Source organism: Phascolarctos cinereus, unplaced genomic scaffold, assembly GCF_003287225.1.
Source record: "Phascolarctos cinereus isolate Bilbo 61053 unplaced genomic scaffold, phaCin_HiC Scaffold_2;HRSCAF=192, whole genome shotgun sequence".
Classification (NCBI taxonomy): domain Eukaryota; kingdom Metazoa; phylum Chordata; class Mammalia; order Diprotodontia; family Phascolarctidae; genus Phascolarctos; species Phascolarctos cinereus.
The window spans coordinates 412,919,273-412,935,583 of NW_027555625.1; positions in this window are offsets into that span (position 1 = coordinate 412,919,273).

The following is a 16,311-nucleotide window of genomic DNA, read 5'->3' on the forward strand; positions in this document are numbered from 1 at the left end:
ACGCAAAACACTTCCATAGTAGCTTGCCAGTGTTTTCAGAGGCAGCTAGGTGGATAGAGTATTGGGCCTGGGGTCAGGAAAACCTGAGTTCAAATCTGTTCTTAGACACTTACTAACTCTGCAAACTTAGGCAAGTCACTTAACCTAATTTGCCTCAGTTTCCTTCAACCATAAAATGGGGCCAAAAATAGTACCCTGTGAGGATCAAATGAGATCATAATGTAATGAGCTAGAGTATTTAAAGTGCTTTTGAGACACTAAAGAGCTATATAAATGTCAGCTTTTATTATGACATCCCACACCCAATGACTTATTGATAGCCAGCATTTGTACAGTGCTTGAAGATTTACAGAACACTTTATAGATATCTCATTTGATCTTCCCACCAACCCTGGGAGGTAGTTGTTATTTCCATTTTATAGATGAGTAAACTGAGGTACACAGAAAGAAGGTGAGCTGCTTGCCCAGGGTCCCACAGCTACAGAGCTGGACCAGAGTGTGCTCTGCACCATCTGTGTGCCTCAAGGTAGCTGGGGTGAGAAAGGAGGCGTGATCATTGTTAGCTCACATTTACACAGTGGAGGGTCACAAAGTACTTTCATCACTAAACCCTGTAGTACAAGTATGATTTCCCCCCATTTTATAAACGAGGAAACTGAGGTTAGTGGGTAGCGGCAGGGGTGGGGAAGTGACTTGTTTATGGCAGCAAGCTAGTGGCAAAGCCAGAGCACCTGCCCTTGTCATTGTTTCGCACTTTCTTACTTTTCCTCTCTTCTCCCCTCCCCTCTCGCCCTCACGGTTTTTACATCTGTAGAATAAGGGCACAGGTATTGCACTAGACGATGCCTAAGGTACCTCCAGCTCCGAATCTGACGCTCAGACCAGACTCTTAGGACTTGGCTCTGGGTCTTCATTCCCTCTGAGTTGTTGCTTCGCCCCCTTGTGGCAAAGTTGAGAACTTCAGTATCGGAGAGAGGAAAAAGATCTCAAGTGACTTAAAAAAAAAAAAAGAAAAGAAAAGAAAAGAAAGAAAAAGAAAAAAACTGCGCTAAGACTCTCTCCTTAGTTCCAAAATCAGCCATGTCCAAATTGGCTTTCATGCCCTTCTCTACTTCAAAAAGACTCTTAAAAATCAATCAACTTCATTTTCAAAACAATGATTATATATCTGAAAACATCCACAATATAGGTCTCAGTTTCCTTATCTAAAAAATGAGAATTGGGGAAATAGTCTCTAAAATTAGTTCTAACAATCAGTACACTTCAGGGTTTGTCTATTTGTTTTCCCTAGCGCTTTTAAGGTTCTGAAAAACAACAGGATCAGAGCAAAACAATCTAAGGATGTTTATGGGTTGTTTTTTTTTAAGCTTGAAAATGAATTTTTTAAAAAGTTATTATTCATTTATTGATTGCCATTTTATGGCAAGATTCAAACTCATATCAGTGGGCTGGTCTCTTCTGCCAGTATACTGCACAAAAAGTTCTCTATGGGAACCTTAGCAAATACAGTGTGTCCCAATTCAGCATTAGCTGTAGTGGAGAAAACCCTGGTGTTGGACCCAGAAGACTCAAGGTTGAATTCCAGCTCTGGTACTTACTAGCTTTGTGATCTTGTTCAAGTTATTTAACCTCTCTAAGCTTCAATTTACTCCTATGTAAACTGAAGGTAATAATAGTTGCACTTTCCTGCCTTAGTGCAGGAAATATGATATAAAACTTAAAACTAGGGAAAACAAATAAACAATTCCCAAATTATAATACATCATAAGATACACTTCAGAGAACATCTCCTCAATTCTCATTTTTAGATTTAGAGATCCACAGTGAGGAAGTGACTTTCCACAGGGTGTCAGAACCAGGTTTCAAAAGCAGAACGCTTATTCATTCATTTATTTATTTATTTATTCATTCATTCATTCATTTATTTATTTATTTATTTATTTATTTGGATTCTCAGTCTTATGAGCTTTCTCTGACTCCACCCTCTCTTTCTGCTGGGAGGACACCCTGGAAGAGACACAATTTGAGGCTTCCTGCAGGAGATGGCATCTTAGAACAATTTCCACAGGCAGAGGTTGGAAGGGGGAGGGAGAGGAAGGGAAGGAGGGAGAAGGGGAGAGAGAGAGAGAGAAAGGGAGAGAGAGAGGGAGAGAGAGAAAGAGAGAGAGAGAGAGAGAGAGAGAGAGAGAGAGAGAGAGAGAGAGAGAGAGAGAGAGAGAGAGAGAGAGAGAGAGAAAACATTCCAATCCAACCATGGGAGACGGCCCGACCTGCTGCAATGCAGGGAGGCAGGAGGGGGCAGGATAAGATCAGGGAATAGCTGTCATGGGAGTGTGACGGTTCTGTGCTAAGCAAGAGCTCCAGGGTCCCTACCTGGGAATGACACACTTCCCCCTCTTCTTCCCAGCCCTGTACTGTCATTTCCAGCTTAGATCCAAAATCAGAGGGTGGAGGATCTCCACTCCATCCCCATCCCCTAAGACTCTCCAGCCTTAAGAAATAAAGCTTTGTTTTCAACATTCCTAAGAGGGGCGGCTTCATCCTGACGGGCTTGCTTCTAGGCACCTACCAAGAGATGCCCAGCTGGGTCAGGGCTGTAATAAGGGCCCATATTTGGTAGGCTCTGAAAAAGGCCTTAGATTGCTGCGTGGTGGTAAGAGAAGCCCACCAGGTTCAGATATGCTCAATGACAGTTCTAGATATGGGAACAGAACATGTTTAATGGAAAGAGGACCTGGGTTCATTTCTCGCTTCTGTTGTTTACTCCACTGGACAAATCACTTAGATTCTCTAGACCTCGCTTTCCTCACCTACAAAATGAGAAGACTGATCCAGATGACTTCTAAGGCTCATTCCACTTCTAAAGCCAATGTCCAGGTTGAGGTGACTCCCTGTCCTTCAGAACCATAATGTGGGTAATTACAATTTCATTTTCAAAAGAAGGTGCACCTGGTGCAGTGGAAAAGATGCTGCTCTGAGAGCTGGGAAAGCCGCTTCTAGCCTTAGTTTGCTAATGTAATTGTATGATCTATGGCAAGTAACCTAGGGTCCCTGTGCCCTAAATCCCTACAAAATAACAGGACTGTATTATATATATCTCCCCAAGGTCTCACCTAGAAATAAATCTGTAAAACAAGAGACCTGGACACCAATAACATGAGGAGGAGCTCGAGGAATCAGAAATGCTTTTTGCTTGGGTATAATAAGCACTTAAATGTTGAATTGAACTGAAAAGATTAGAAGAGGAGGTAAGAGGGAGTTGATGTCTGTCTTCAAGGACATTACCTGTCGGGACATTCAACTCTAGGCTCAGCAAGGTTGGGTTTTGTTTTTTTTGTTGTTGTTGTTTTTGGCAATGGGGTTAAGTGACTTGTCCAGGGTCACACAGCTAGTAAGTGTCAAGTGTTCAATCTGAGGTCAGATTTGAACTCAGGTCCTCCTGACTTCAGGGCTGCTGCTCTATCTGCTGCATCACCTAGCTGCCCCGCTCAGCAAGTTTTTAACAACAATAGTTAGCACTTATATAATGTTTTAAGGTTTGTAAAACATTATTAATTTGTCATCTCATCCAGGCATTAGGCTGAGGCATGGGCCTGGAGTCAGGAAGACCCAAGATCAAGCCTAGCCTCGGACACCACCTAACCAAGTGACCCAGAGCTTTAAAATGGTCACAGCCACACCTGCCTCGAAGTACTGTTGTGCCTCTCAAACAAGAGTGGGTTGGCTGTTGTCCTTTGCTCTCGAAGAGGACCAAAATGGCATCATTATGCTAGAGTCAAGTTACAGGGCATCCAGCTGGCTGATTAGACCAGCAGGAGCTCAGAATGCTCTACCACAGGTCAGGCACTAACAGCCTATGCAAACGTCTGGGCTGGATTCTCTGAATCTGCCCATCTTGTGTTTCTTTTGAGCTACTGCAATGCTGCTTTGCTCATAGAGCACGGCACCTTCACTGATGAGGGCACGCCGTACCGGGTGGTCCTGAGATAATATTTGTGAAGCACTGAAGTGCCTGGCACATTATAGGCACTAAATAAATGCTCATTTCCTTTCTTCATTTAATCCTCAAAATAACCCTGGGAAGCAGATGCTAATAGTATCACCTCCATTTTACAGATGAGGAATCTGAGTCAAGCAGAGGCTAATTGCTTTGCTCAGGGTCACATGCTTATTTCACTTATGCTGTAGAGATGCTGGGCTTTAGATTAACCTCCAGCCAGGATGAAGGATTAGGGACTAGAACAGTCCCCAGCATGTGGCAGGCATTTACTGAATTGTTGGGCTGGGTTGTCTGACATTCATGAGAAAGGCAACTTAGACTTGGCCTCATTGACCTTCTTGGGAAAGCCAGCTAGCAGTTGGATCTGCTGTTGAGAAGCAGCACAGGCTAGTTTCTCTAGGGGAAGCTTTGGGACAGCTTGTTGGGGCTGCCGGGCGAGGCACTCCTGCTCAGGTAAGAGGCAGGGACATCTCTTGAGGTCCGTCCTTTCCAGCTTCCAGATTCTGTGGGCGGGACTAGAGGAAATCAATCAACCAATCAACAAGCAGTTAGGAAACACCTCCTAATTCCAGGCACTGTGCTGGGTGCTGGGAATCTGCAAATGCAAAGAATGAAATCCCCGGGGGCTCTCAAAGAACTTCCATTCTGATGGGGTAGACAAAAAGGACACATATGCTGAGTATGTGCAGAACGAAAGCAGGGCGGCTAGGAGGCAGAGTGGATAGAGCCTGGAATCGGGAGTTCAAATCTGGCCTCAGACACTTACTAGTTGTGTGACTTAACCCTGTTTGCCTCAGTTTCCTCATCTGTAAAATGAGTTGGGGAAGGAAGTGTCAAACCACTCCAGCATCTTTGCCAAGAAAACCCTGAATGGGATTACAGAAAGTCAGACATGACTAAAAACAACTGAAAACAACTTATTTTGAGAAAAATAAGGAGAATAAATACAAAGCAGTTAAATACCAGGAAGATTGGGAGGGAGGGTCCTAGACACTGGGAGGTAGGGGAGAAATCAGGAAGAGCTTCATGCGATATTTGAGCTAAGCTGAGAGGAACAGAGGGATTCTACAAGCCAGAGGTGAGAAGAGAGTGAACGGATGTGGAGCCTGGAGGTGGAGTGTCCAGAGAGGAAGAGTCCTGATGGATCTCCAGGAATGTTCCTTGCAGCCATAAATTCTATGACACTACCAGCCTTCAGATTGACTCTCCAAGGCTGTCAGCTAGAGCTGGTGCCTCCCTTTCCCTTCCAGACAGGAAGGGTTGAGGATGATCTGAACCCCCACCCAGAATGAGTACAGAGCCCCTCATTCCTCAAAGAGTGAGAAGCTTTGGCTTGAGCCTGGCCCTGGGGTGAGGATCTAGAAGTTCCCGGAGAAGGTGAGGCCATTCTAAAGAAAACTGCATTATGAGCTCAGGGGGAGGGATTCTTGGGACAGCCTTTAGGGATTGGGTGTGGGCCTGCAGGCTTTGGCATGATTCGAGGTTTTGAGTTTGCTAGCTGAGCACTGAGGCTCCTCTTTATTTCCTACTAGGTACTTGGTCTTCAATTTAACAAGCTGCCACCAGGTGGACTGTGGTATCAAGGTTAAGGATTATGCAACAGTTGAATTTATTTCCCCAAATCATTTATTAAATATCAGTTATGTGCTGGGAACCATGCTAGGTACCAGGGTTGAAATATAAAAATTAAACAGTTTATGCTTCTCCCAAAGCTTTTTTGTTGTTGTTCAGTCATGTCTGCCTCTTAATGACCCCATTTGGGGTTTTCAGGGTTTTCTTGGCAAAGATGCTGGAGTGGTTTGCCATTTCCTTTTCCAGCTCATTTTACAGAAGAGAAACTGAGGCCACCAGGGTTAAGTGACTTGCCCAGGGTCACATAGCTAGTACATGTCTATGGTTGGATTTGAACTCAGGAAGATGAGTCTTCCTGACTCCAGTATCCACTACACCCCTAGTTACCCCTGAATTATTATTACTGAGCACAAAAATTATATCACTAATGTCTTCTTTGGTATCACAAATGGTATCACAAAGGGTCAGATACAACTGCAAAACAACTAAACAACAGTAAAAACACATTTATATAGCACTTCAAGGTTTACACAGCTTACCTCATAAGAACCTTGTGAAGTAGATACCGTATTATGATTCCCATTTTTCAGATGACAATACTAAGGCTAAAGAAAGTGACCCCATTTGCCTAGGATCACATGGCTGCTAGGGGTCAGAACTTGGATTTGAGCCCAAGTATTCTCACTACAAATATGATTCTCACTACAAATCTTTGAACTACACCTTGCTGCTACCCCTTTATAATGTCTTGTAGTCTGAACCACACTTGGAACATAGAACAATGAAGGTCAGAGCTGAAAAGGACTTAAGACATAGAACATAAGTTCTAGAGCAAAACTGAAACTGAAGACCACAAAGAATCCAGAATATCAATCAGAGCAGGGCAGGACTTTAGGGAATAGAACATAAGAGTTAAAAAGTATCTCAGAACATAGATCATAGAATATTAAAACTGGAGGGGGCCTTAGAACATAGAACATAAAATGGCAGAGACGGGAGAGGTCTAAGAGATAGCTGAGTTCAGCTCTTTCCCTTGATATGTGAGGAAGATGAGAATGAGAAAAATGATGCCATGGAGTAGGAAGAGAAGTAGGTTAGCAGTCAGGAGACCAGTTTGACTCTAGTCCCAGATGTCATTGACTAGTGCTACCTTGACTAAGTCACTTTTCCTCTAAGTCTTAATTTCCTTTTTTGTCAAATAGCGAAAATGATTTCTATCTGGTCTTCCTCCCTCTCAGAACCTTCATGACAGTCCACTAAGGGAAGGTGTCTTGCAATTAGCAAGGACATGAGGTGACATCCTTGGGATACCTTTCATTTTTGTCCACGTCAAACGTGAAGTAAGGATAGATAGCTACGTGTCATTTAGGCAGCATGAAGTGTGTTTCAACACTGCCAGAGGGAAGGAAGAAAGACAAGAGATGAGGTGCTGGGGAATCTCCATCATTACCTGGAGGCAACCAATGGGAGGAAAGGGGTGTCTTGAATGAGCTATCCCCAACTCCAAAGATGAGGCATCAAACCAGGCTTAGAGCTGGAAATGGCAGATTTCATCTCACTCAACCCTTTCATTTTACAGATGAGGAAACCTCGAGGACCAGAAAGGTTGTGATTTGTCATGATCGCGCAGGTCACGAGTGGCAGAACAGAGCATTCAAACCCAAATTCTCAGATTTCAAATTCATCACTCTTTGTGCTGCATGTCATAGCTGGGCACATCCTTATGACCTCCTAAGGGTCATAGGTTTGGAAGTGAAATAGACATTTCAGATTGGGTGGTTCAATCTCCCCTTATTGTGGAGGTCCAGAAGGAAAGTGACTAACCCAAGGCCACCTTGTGAGTGATCTATCAGTAGCAGAGGGGACTCCAATTCATGCCTTGAGTTCAAATCCAGGGCTGTTGCCCCTACCCTGTGCTGCCTAGCTTTCCTCAGTCTTTCTACTGTAGAAAATCCAGAGCCTGCAGGCCTTTGGGAAGGATAAGGTCCTTCTCAATATCCAAGTCCCCAGAAAAGAATGAACTGTCAATGTCGGACTTCCCGAGGCAGGGGTCCCAGGCTCTGCAGGGTTCCGGAACGTCTCCCCTAGCCAACTGCGGGGGGCCATTCCTCTGAAGGGAAGGGGCCTCCTTTCCTGTGTTCTGCCTTCAAACTGGAGCCAAAGGCCTTAGGCTGGTGTGGAAATAAATAAAGGCTGGGATAGAAACAAAGGCAGTTGGAGTGGCAGCTCTTTCTGTAAACAGCAACTTTCCTTTGCAGAGCTGGCCAGGCATATTCCAGGTCTCCCCCTCACCCTTACTCCCACCCCACAGAACTTTGGTCGGCTCACAAGCCTTGCTCTATTTCCCTACGCTTTGTAGCTGTGCGACCTCGGGCAAGTTGTTTTCCCTCTCTGAATCTTAATTTCCTTCTCTGTAAAATGGGATGATTTCCCCCCCTTTCTAGCCTCTTTCACAGAGCTTATGTAGGATTAAACATGAAAATGTGTTGTCATAGAATATGGAGGGTGAGTCAGAAGAAAACTTAGACTACAGCATTTCAGAGATGGACAAGAGCTTAGAATTGAGATCGTCAGAGCTGAAAGGGACCTAAGAATGTGGAATGTGGAATATTCTAGCAGGAAGAACCTCAAGAGCTTAGAACACAAATTGTCAGAGCTAGAGGAGCCCGAGAGACCTCCCTCATATTTCAGAGGAGGAAACTGAGTCCCAGAGATTAGAAATGCTTTATCTAAGGTCAAACAATGAGTTGGTAGCAGGAAGGAGTATGCCCCACCTCTGGCCCCCAAACACACACGCAAACGCATGAATGCAAATCATAAAATCTGATTTTTATTTAATACTTTATCCCTGTGGCACATTGGATAGAGGGCCAGCCTTTAAACCAGGAAGACCTGGGTTCAAATCCTGTCCTGTAGGAAGTTTCTTGAGGGCACTAAGAGCACAAATTACTTGCTGAGGGTCAAACTACTGGTATGTGTCTGAGGTAGATCTTGAACCCAGGTCTTCCTGATTTCGAGGAAGATAAAGACATACTATAAGCCCAAGTGAGTCACTTTCCCTCACGACTTCAGTGTACTCTAAGATTAATTGCAGACCAGGTACATTGGCTGAGGGAGTTTCCTCCCTGTGGGAGTTCCCTATACCAGTGAAATGAAGGGTGCAGAACTTATCTCTATCCCTTGCAGTTACAAAGTAGTTCACTCTTACTGCTCTTATGAGGTAGCTAGTACAAGTTGAGTTCTCCCCATTCTATAGATTAGCATACTGAGACCCCAAAGAGTTGAAGCCACTGGCGCTAGGGACACGGGTCTGCTGACTCGAAATCCAGCGCTCTTTCTGCTGTGGGCACCCCCTCCCCATCCCAGCCCCTCTGCATTCTCAGCCTACATCACAGTCTACTGGACTGTGATTCAGAGGAGGTTGGACTGTGGCGAATGTGATTCTTCCAGAAACAATTTGCAGAGGCAGCCCCTCTGATACCATCTGCAGATTAGTCAGCGTCCTTTCAATAGGCAGGTTTTATGACTGAACTGTCTGCCCCTCCCATATCAGGCATTAGGTGCTCCCTCCTGGCTCACTCTGAGCCTCTCCTTCCTTCATCCCCCTCCCACATAATAACTTGAGGCTGGGCAGGGAAACATCCTCACCTTTCTGCCTAAAGTGGAAATATTTGCAAACTCAGCCACTGCCCGAGGCTTCAAGACTTGGAGGAGTCAAGTAGATACAGGGTACAAACAACCCAGAGGTGGGGAGCAGGGGGAGGAGGTGGAGCAGGGCATCTCTCTTCAACCTCAGTCTTTCTTTAAACAAACATCCCCTGACAAACTGTCTTTGAGAAGACAGAATTTTAGGATCTTAGGGTTAGACAGAATACTCAGAGGCTTTCTAGTCCGACCTAGACTTGAATAGAGGTACATGTGGGGGACTCTAGATTTGTGATTTTATTGATAGAGGGAATTCTTGGTGAGAAAACCCCTTCTGCCAAGGTAGACAGAGGCAAGAAGTTTCCTTGAGGCCCTGAGAAGTTAAATAACTTGCCCACGGTCAAACAACCAATATGTGTCTTGAACCCAGGTCTTCCTGATTCCAAGGTCAGCTCTCTACCCATTCCACTAGAGAGAAGAGAGAATCCAGGAGCCAGGGGTGGGGTCAATAGTGTCGGAAGCTATTGAGAGGTCAAAAGGAAGATGAACATTGGGGAAAAAAAGGTTCATGAAATTTGGTGATAAGGTGGTCAGTGGTAGTTCAAGAGAGTGAATAGGGAGTGTAGACCCTGCTTGTAAGGAATTCAGGAGAGAGTGGATAATGGAGAAATGGAGGAAGCTTGGAACAATGGATATGACCCTGGATTTGGAATTAGATGACCTGGGTTCAAATTCTGACACTGCCCCTTAATACCTATGCAAGTCACTTAGCCTTTGTTGGCCTTAGTTCTCTCATCTGTGAGGAAAGGATTAGACTAGGAGACCTCCAAGGTCCCTGTCAGCTGTACGTGATCCCAGGGGCATTCAACTGTCCCCATGAAGTTAAGCAATGAAGGGGAAGAGAAAGATGAGGCAAGATGATTGGGTTGGAAGGACCAACACGGCTCAAGCGCGTCCCCCTTGGTACAACTTCCTAGTGTCCATTGCCTGTGTTGATATGGCTTCCTGGTCGCCTGGGGCAGAAAAGATTCCACCCACAAGAGTTTGTTTGTTTGTTTGTTTTTAGACATGAAGAGATCTGAGCATTTACAGGCAGAAAATAAGGAGCCAGTGGAGAGGGAGGGATTGGAGATGCCTGGGGATGATGCCAGAACAAGGTCCTGGAGGAAACAGAAAAACGGGGCATCAAGGTCACAGATGGAGAGCTTCATCTCAGTAATTAGGAGGGATATCATTGCCTCTCCAACCATAAGGAAGGAGGAGAGAGGGTGATGATGCTGAAAAGCTGTTAGAACAGCAAAGGGGAACTATGGAAATTTTCATCATATGGCCTCAATCTTCTCTATGAAGCAGGAAGCTAAATTTTCTGCTCTGCGTTTCTGGTCAGCTAAGGATGGTGTCAGCAGGTTGACTAGACCTCAAAAAAGAAGAATTCATTAAGAGATGGTGGCAGAAGAATGTAGGAGAGTAAGAAGGATGCCAGCCCCTCTCCCTGATGCTGTGAGTCAAGGGAAGTGGGAGGAGTGTCCATCAGGAGGGAGGGTCTCAGGAGAGGGTCCTGTTTCTGTTAAAGAACAGAGGTGGAAGGAACACTGGTTGAAAATTCTGAAGATTTGGGGGAGTTTACGGACAACGTGAGCGGAGTTAGGCAATGGATTGGAATCTGACTGGGTGGTGAAAGGAGGAGGGAGTAATTAGCATAGGGATTAGGGTTCAGCACATTACTGGCACCTAAGGTGGTGAAGCCAGATGGATGGGATTACAGCATGCTCCCTACATTTAGACTGGCAGAATTACTCCTCCCCAGAGTGCAAGATGGAAATTAGAAATCTGATATTTCAGAGTGTTGGACTCTCTTATCTTTTCCCAAGGTGTATAGTATGGCTCTGTGATTGATGGACCAGGACCTTGGGGCTCTAGGCTACAGGCATTTAGGCTCTAGGGAGAAGAAGGGAAAAAGATCACCAAAAAAATTGTGTTGCACCTCCCTGAGGTTTTGCCTATACAACAACCTTGATGGGTGGTCAGCCAACCTTCATTAGTACACTGTACTGACAAGAATATTAGGTATGTAGTCAGAGGACTTGAGTGTGAACCCCCTGTCTACTCTTTATTAGCTGTATGTGACTTAGCTATATATGTAAGCAAATCACTTAATCTCTCTCTCGACCTCAGTTCCTCTATCTATAAAATTAAGGGGTCCAACTACATGAACGCCAATGTTCCTTCCAGCTCTGTATCTGTTAGAGGTGGCCACCCATTACTTCAGATTGGATTTTGGGGAAAAATGAGGCATTCACCAAAGGAGATTTACTTAGCCCTAATATAGCAAGGATATGCAACAAGGATATAGCGGCTAGTAGCATCTTCATTTGGAAATGCACTGGTTATCAGTTCAAGATGTGATGATTCCAATGCTCTTCAGGCATCCTCAGAGTCTGAAGAACCCCACATTCATGTGGGTGGGATCTTTTCTGCCTCTAGGTGACCAGGAAGCCACATCAACACAAGCAGTGGACACCAGGAAGTTGTACCAAGGAGGACACCTCTTGGGCTTTGTCACCTTTTATGGGAAAGTTGAGCCTAACCCATGTTGTGGGGAAGAGAAGGACTCAGATGGATACTGGTCTTATCATGGCATGCTGAGAAATTTCCAGTAATATGAACTCTCTCCCTCCTGAAAGCCATTTATTCCACTTCTTGAAACTCTAATTAATAGGAGCATAGTGGAAAGAAATAAAAAAAAATGTGAACGTAGAGCTGAAAAACATCTTTGTTGTTCAGTCATGTCTAACTCTAAGTGACCCCATGGACTTTTCTTGGCAAAGATACTATAGTGGTTTGCCATTTCCTTCTCCAGTGTTCTCATTTTACAGATGAGGTAAATAAAGGTTTAGTGACTTGCCCAAAGTCACACAGCCAAGTAAGTGTTTGAATCTGGATTTGAATTAAGATCTTCCTGATTCTAAGCCCAACACTCTGTCCACTGTACCACCTAGCTACCCCAAAAGGCATTTTAAAAATACCATACCTAACCATCTCCTTTAACAAGTGAGGAAACTGAGGCACAGAGAGGTTAAATGAATTATTCAGGTCACACAGCTGATAAGCATCTGAGGCAGGATTTAAACCTAGGTTTTCCTGACTTCAAGTTCAGCACTGTATCCACTATACCTCAAGTTGGACTCAGAGACCGCAAGATTTGGATTCAAATCCTGTTTCTGCTACAAATTGGTTATGTTGTGACCTTGGATAATTTATAACCTCTCAGTGTCCCCAGCCAAATCTCAAAGGCCGTATTTTGAAGAGCAGGTACCTTAACTACATTGGTGAAGGGAGTTTCCTCATTGGGTCTTCCTTATACCAATGAAATCACAGGTTTGGTTCAAAAAGATGATTAGGTAGTTTTTCCTTGTATTGAGACTAAGCCTGCTTTGCAGCTTCTCCCCTTTGCTCCTAATTCTGCCTTTTGGGGCAAAGCAGAGCAATCTTTCTTCCATGTGATGACCTGTCATGTACTGGTAGATAGCCATCACATTCCCCACTAAATCTTGTCTTCTCCAGGCTAAACTCTGCAGACAGTCCCAAGTCACATACAGCTTAGCTAATAAATAGCAAAGTGGGGATTCAGATCCGAGTTTTCTAATTCCAAATCCAATCCTCTTGTCAGTTCTCCTTCCAGTCCTCCTGTTGCATGATTTCCCAGCCTCTTACCATCCAGATTGCCTTCCTCTGGACACTTTTGAGCTTGTCAATGTCATTCTTAAAGCGTGGCATCCAGAATGGAACACAAATTCCTGATGTGAGATGATTAGGGAAGGCAGGTGTGTACCTGAAAGGACAACATATGATGGTAGGCCTATCACCTTTCTTGATCTCTATACCATGTCTCTCAATGCAGCTGGAGATGGCCCTAGCTTTTTTGCCTACCAGGTCACATATTGATTCATAATAAGCGTCTCTTCTGCTACAAGCCCTGGAGCATTTTCATGAGAACTGTTCTCCAGTCAAACTGCTTCCATTTTACGTTCCCGAAATTAAAAACAAAACAAAACAAAACAATTCAACTGCTAGCATTTTAGCACTTAGCACTTTTAAAATCATCTGGTAGATTCAGCAAATGATGTAAGCCTCTAAGAATCCTTATCTGGTAATCTAAAATGCTAATCATTTTTCTCAGGCCCTGTCAGTACAGTTCAATACAACATCAAATGCTGACTAAATGCAAAGGTCTACACCAGGAGCTGCAGAAGCAAAGAGAAGCAGATCACGCACAGCCTGTGACCAAATACTTAACCCAAATTTTAAAATACGGTATTGTAAACACCCCATAAAAGAAAAAAAGAAAAGATTCACCCTTCTTCTCTGGTATGAAGGGAGGGCCAAAAAATTTTATGCAGATTTTCCAGATTACAGGGGCAGGAATGTAGAAGGGATAGTTGTAACTCTGGGACAATTTGAATAGGGACACAATACTTTTTTAACTAGAGAAGCCAGAGAAGGCTCCACAGAGAGCATGGGACTTCAGCTAAAGCTACAAGGGTAAGGATTCTGAAAAGTGGAGATGAAGGAAGAGTGTGTTTCATATATCGGGGCAACTAGCATTATTGCAGGGAAGCTAGCGATAGATGGGATGTTGAGTTTGGGAAAATAGTGAGTAATCCAATTTGACTGAAATAAGAAGTGGGGCAATGGGAAATAAGGGTGGAAAATCAATGTGGTAGCCCAGGGAGAAAGTTCTGGAGGTGAAATTAGGCAGATTTAATTTCAAAGTTAGCTTTAAATATTTAGTAGCTGTATGACCCTGGGCAAGTCACTTAACCTCTCTGTGCTTCAGTTTCCCAATTTGTAAAAGGAGGATAAGAATAGCATCTATCTCCCATGGTTGTTATGAGGATAAAAATTAGTTAATATTTATGAAGTGCTTTGCAAACCTTAAAATGCTTTATAAATACCAATTATTGTTATTATAGGTAGCTCCAGATTGAATAGGTGCTTAAGCATCAGGCTAAGAAGTTTGTATTTTATTCTACAGGCAGCAGGAAGCCACCAAAGAGTTTTGAGAACAGGAGTGAGTGACATGATCAGGCTGGTTCATGAGGGAGATTATTTTGGCAATTGTGTAAAGAATGGTTTAGAGAGGGAGACAATTTACAATCACAGTAGTTCAGGTGAATGGTCATGAAAGTGAAAAGTTGGGTGATAGATAACATTATGAATAAAGCAGCAGTTCTCAAAGTGTGGTCCTTAGATGCCTGGGGATCCCCAAGAAGACCTTTTGGGAGATCTGCAAGGTCAAAATTATTTTCATCCCAATGCTAAAATGTTATTTACCTATTATGAGTCTCTTCTCTTTTCCATTTGTGTGAAGCTGGACATTTTTCATATATTTCAACCAAAACAACATATCACAGCATATTGAATACAGAATCAGCTAGGAAAATTGTATTCTATTACTCCATTCTAATAAGCCAGATACTAAACAGATTTGAAAAAATATGTAAAACAATACCACTCTTCTAATTAATTTTTTTGGAAAATATAGTAATTTTCATTAAAAAGTTATTTATGTTAACATGTAATGAGTTTTTTTATTTTTAATAGATTAATAAATATTTTAAAAATGTATTAGTTTTAATTTCTAAATTGGTAAATATTATAAATATAACCTACATAAACAACAACTTTTCGAGGCCTTCAATAATTTGTAAGAGTATGAAAGGATCCTCAGAGAAAAAAAATTGAAAACCTCTGGAATAGAGAATAGGAAATAGAGTTAAAATGTAGCCAATGGTATGCTGGCAAATATTGAACAATCAGGTATCCCGGAACCACATACTTTTAAGGTTATTAATATTTTGTCCTTTGCTTTCTTAAGTCAAAGTATTTGCTGATTTGCAAGGTATGAATGCTCACACTGAAAATTTAACGATATGCTCTCATGAGCTGGAGCAACCCCTTGCATGTAGCAATAGAACATGGCAATTATTAGGTTGTAGGTTATGGGAAATGAAAAAATGAGGAGTCAAAGATTCTTTGTCAAAAGCCCTGAGGTTCTCAGCATGAGCAGAAATAGAGAAGTTGGCAGGGAAGGCACATTTAACAGGGAAATAAGGATCTTATTTTGTTGAGTTTGAAGTACTGGCAGGGCATTCAGGTGGGGCTGTCCAGCGGGTGTTTGGAGATTTGGGAATCGACACACTAGATTGAGATCAGGGCTTAATAATAATTGAGCCTGTGGGAGCAGACAAGACAATTTAAGAGGAGGATGTAGAGAGAGAAGGGCAACAGCCCTATCCTTTCTTTGACCCTTCTCTTGCCTCAAATGCAGCTATAAAATCCCACTCTGTTGCCCCTACTACTTGTTGCCAAGCTTTAATTTAATCTGAACTTTAGCCCTCTGAACAACACTCTCAAAGGAATTGTCCTGCTTTTATATTCATCCCTTATTATTTGCTCTTGATTTCAACTTTAGTGTGTGTGTTTAAAAAAATAAAAACTAAGCTGGTCAATCTGGTTCCCTGAGTCAATGTGACATAATGAATAGAGTGCTAGAATGGAGTCAGAAGAATCTGGAGTCAGATCTTGACTCTGCCACGAATTAACCGTATGATCTCCGGCATACCACTTCTCCTCTCAGCCTCAGTTTCCTCATTTGTAATATGGGGATATGAATACATGTAGCATTTACCACATGAGATTGTTGGGAGGCTCATGCAAGCTCATGTATGTTAAGTACTATATAATTTTAAATCTTTGGTCTGAACTTGTGATCTCACTGGCACAGGGAACTCCTAGGAAGGGAATTTCCTTTACCAATGAATGTCAGCAACAGTTATGAAATTTATAGTCTTAGAATTGTTTAGGACATTGAAAGGTTAAGTGACTTAACCAGGGTCACACAGCCAGGATGTGTCAGAGGTAGGACTTGAATCCGTACGTTCCTCCCTCTCAAGCCACATTTCTATTTCCTATATGATCAGTCATTATTATTCACATTGGTTTCTTTAGACAGATTCCCCCCACCCTCCTTTTTGTTTTCTTAACCTCATTATAATTTTTGTTCTATTTAAGTCTGTAACCTAAATCCCAAA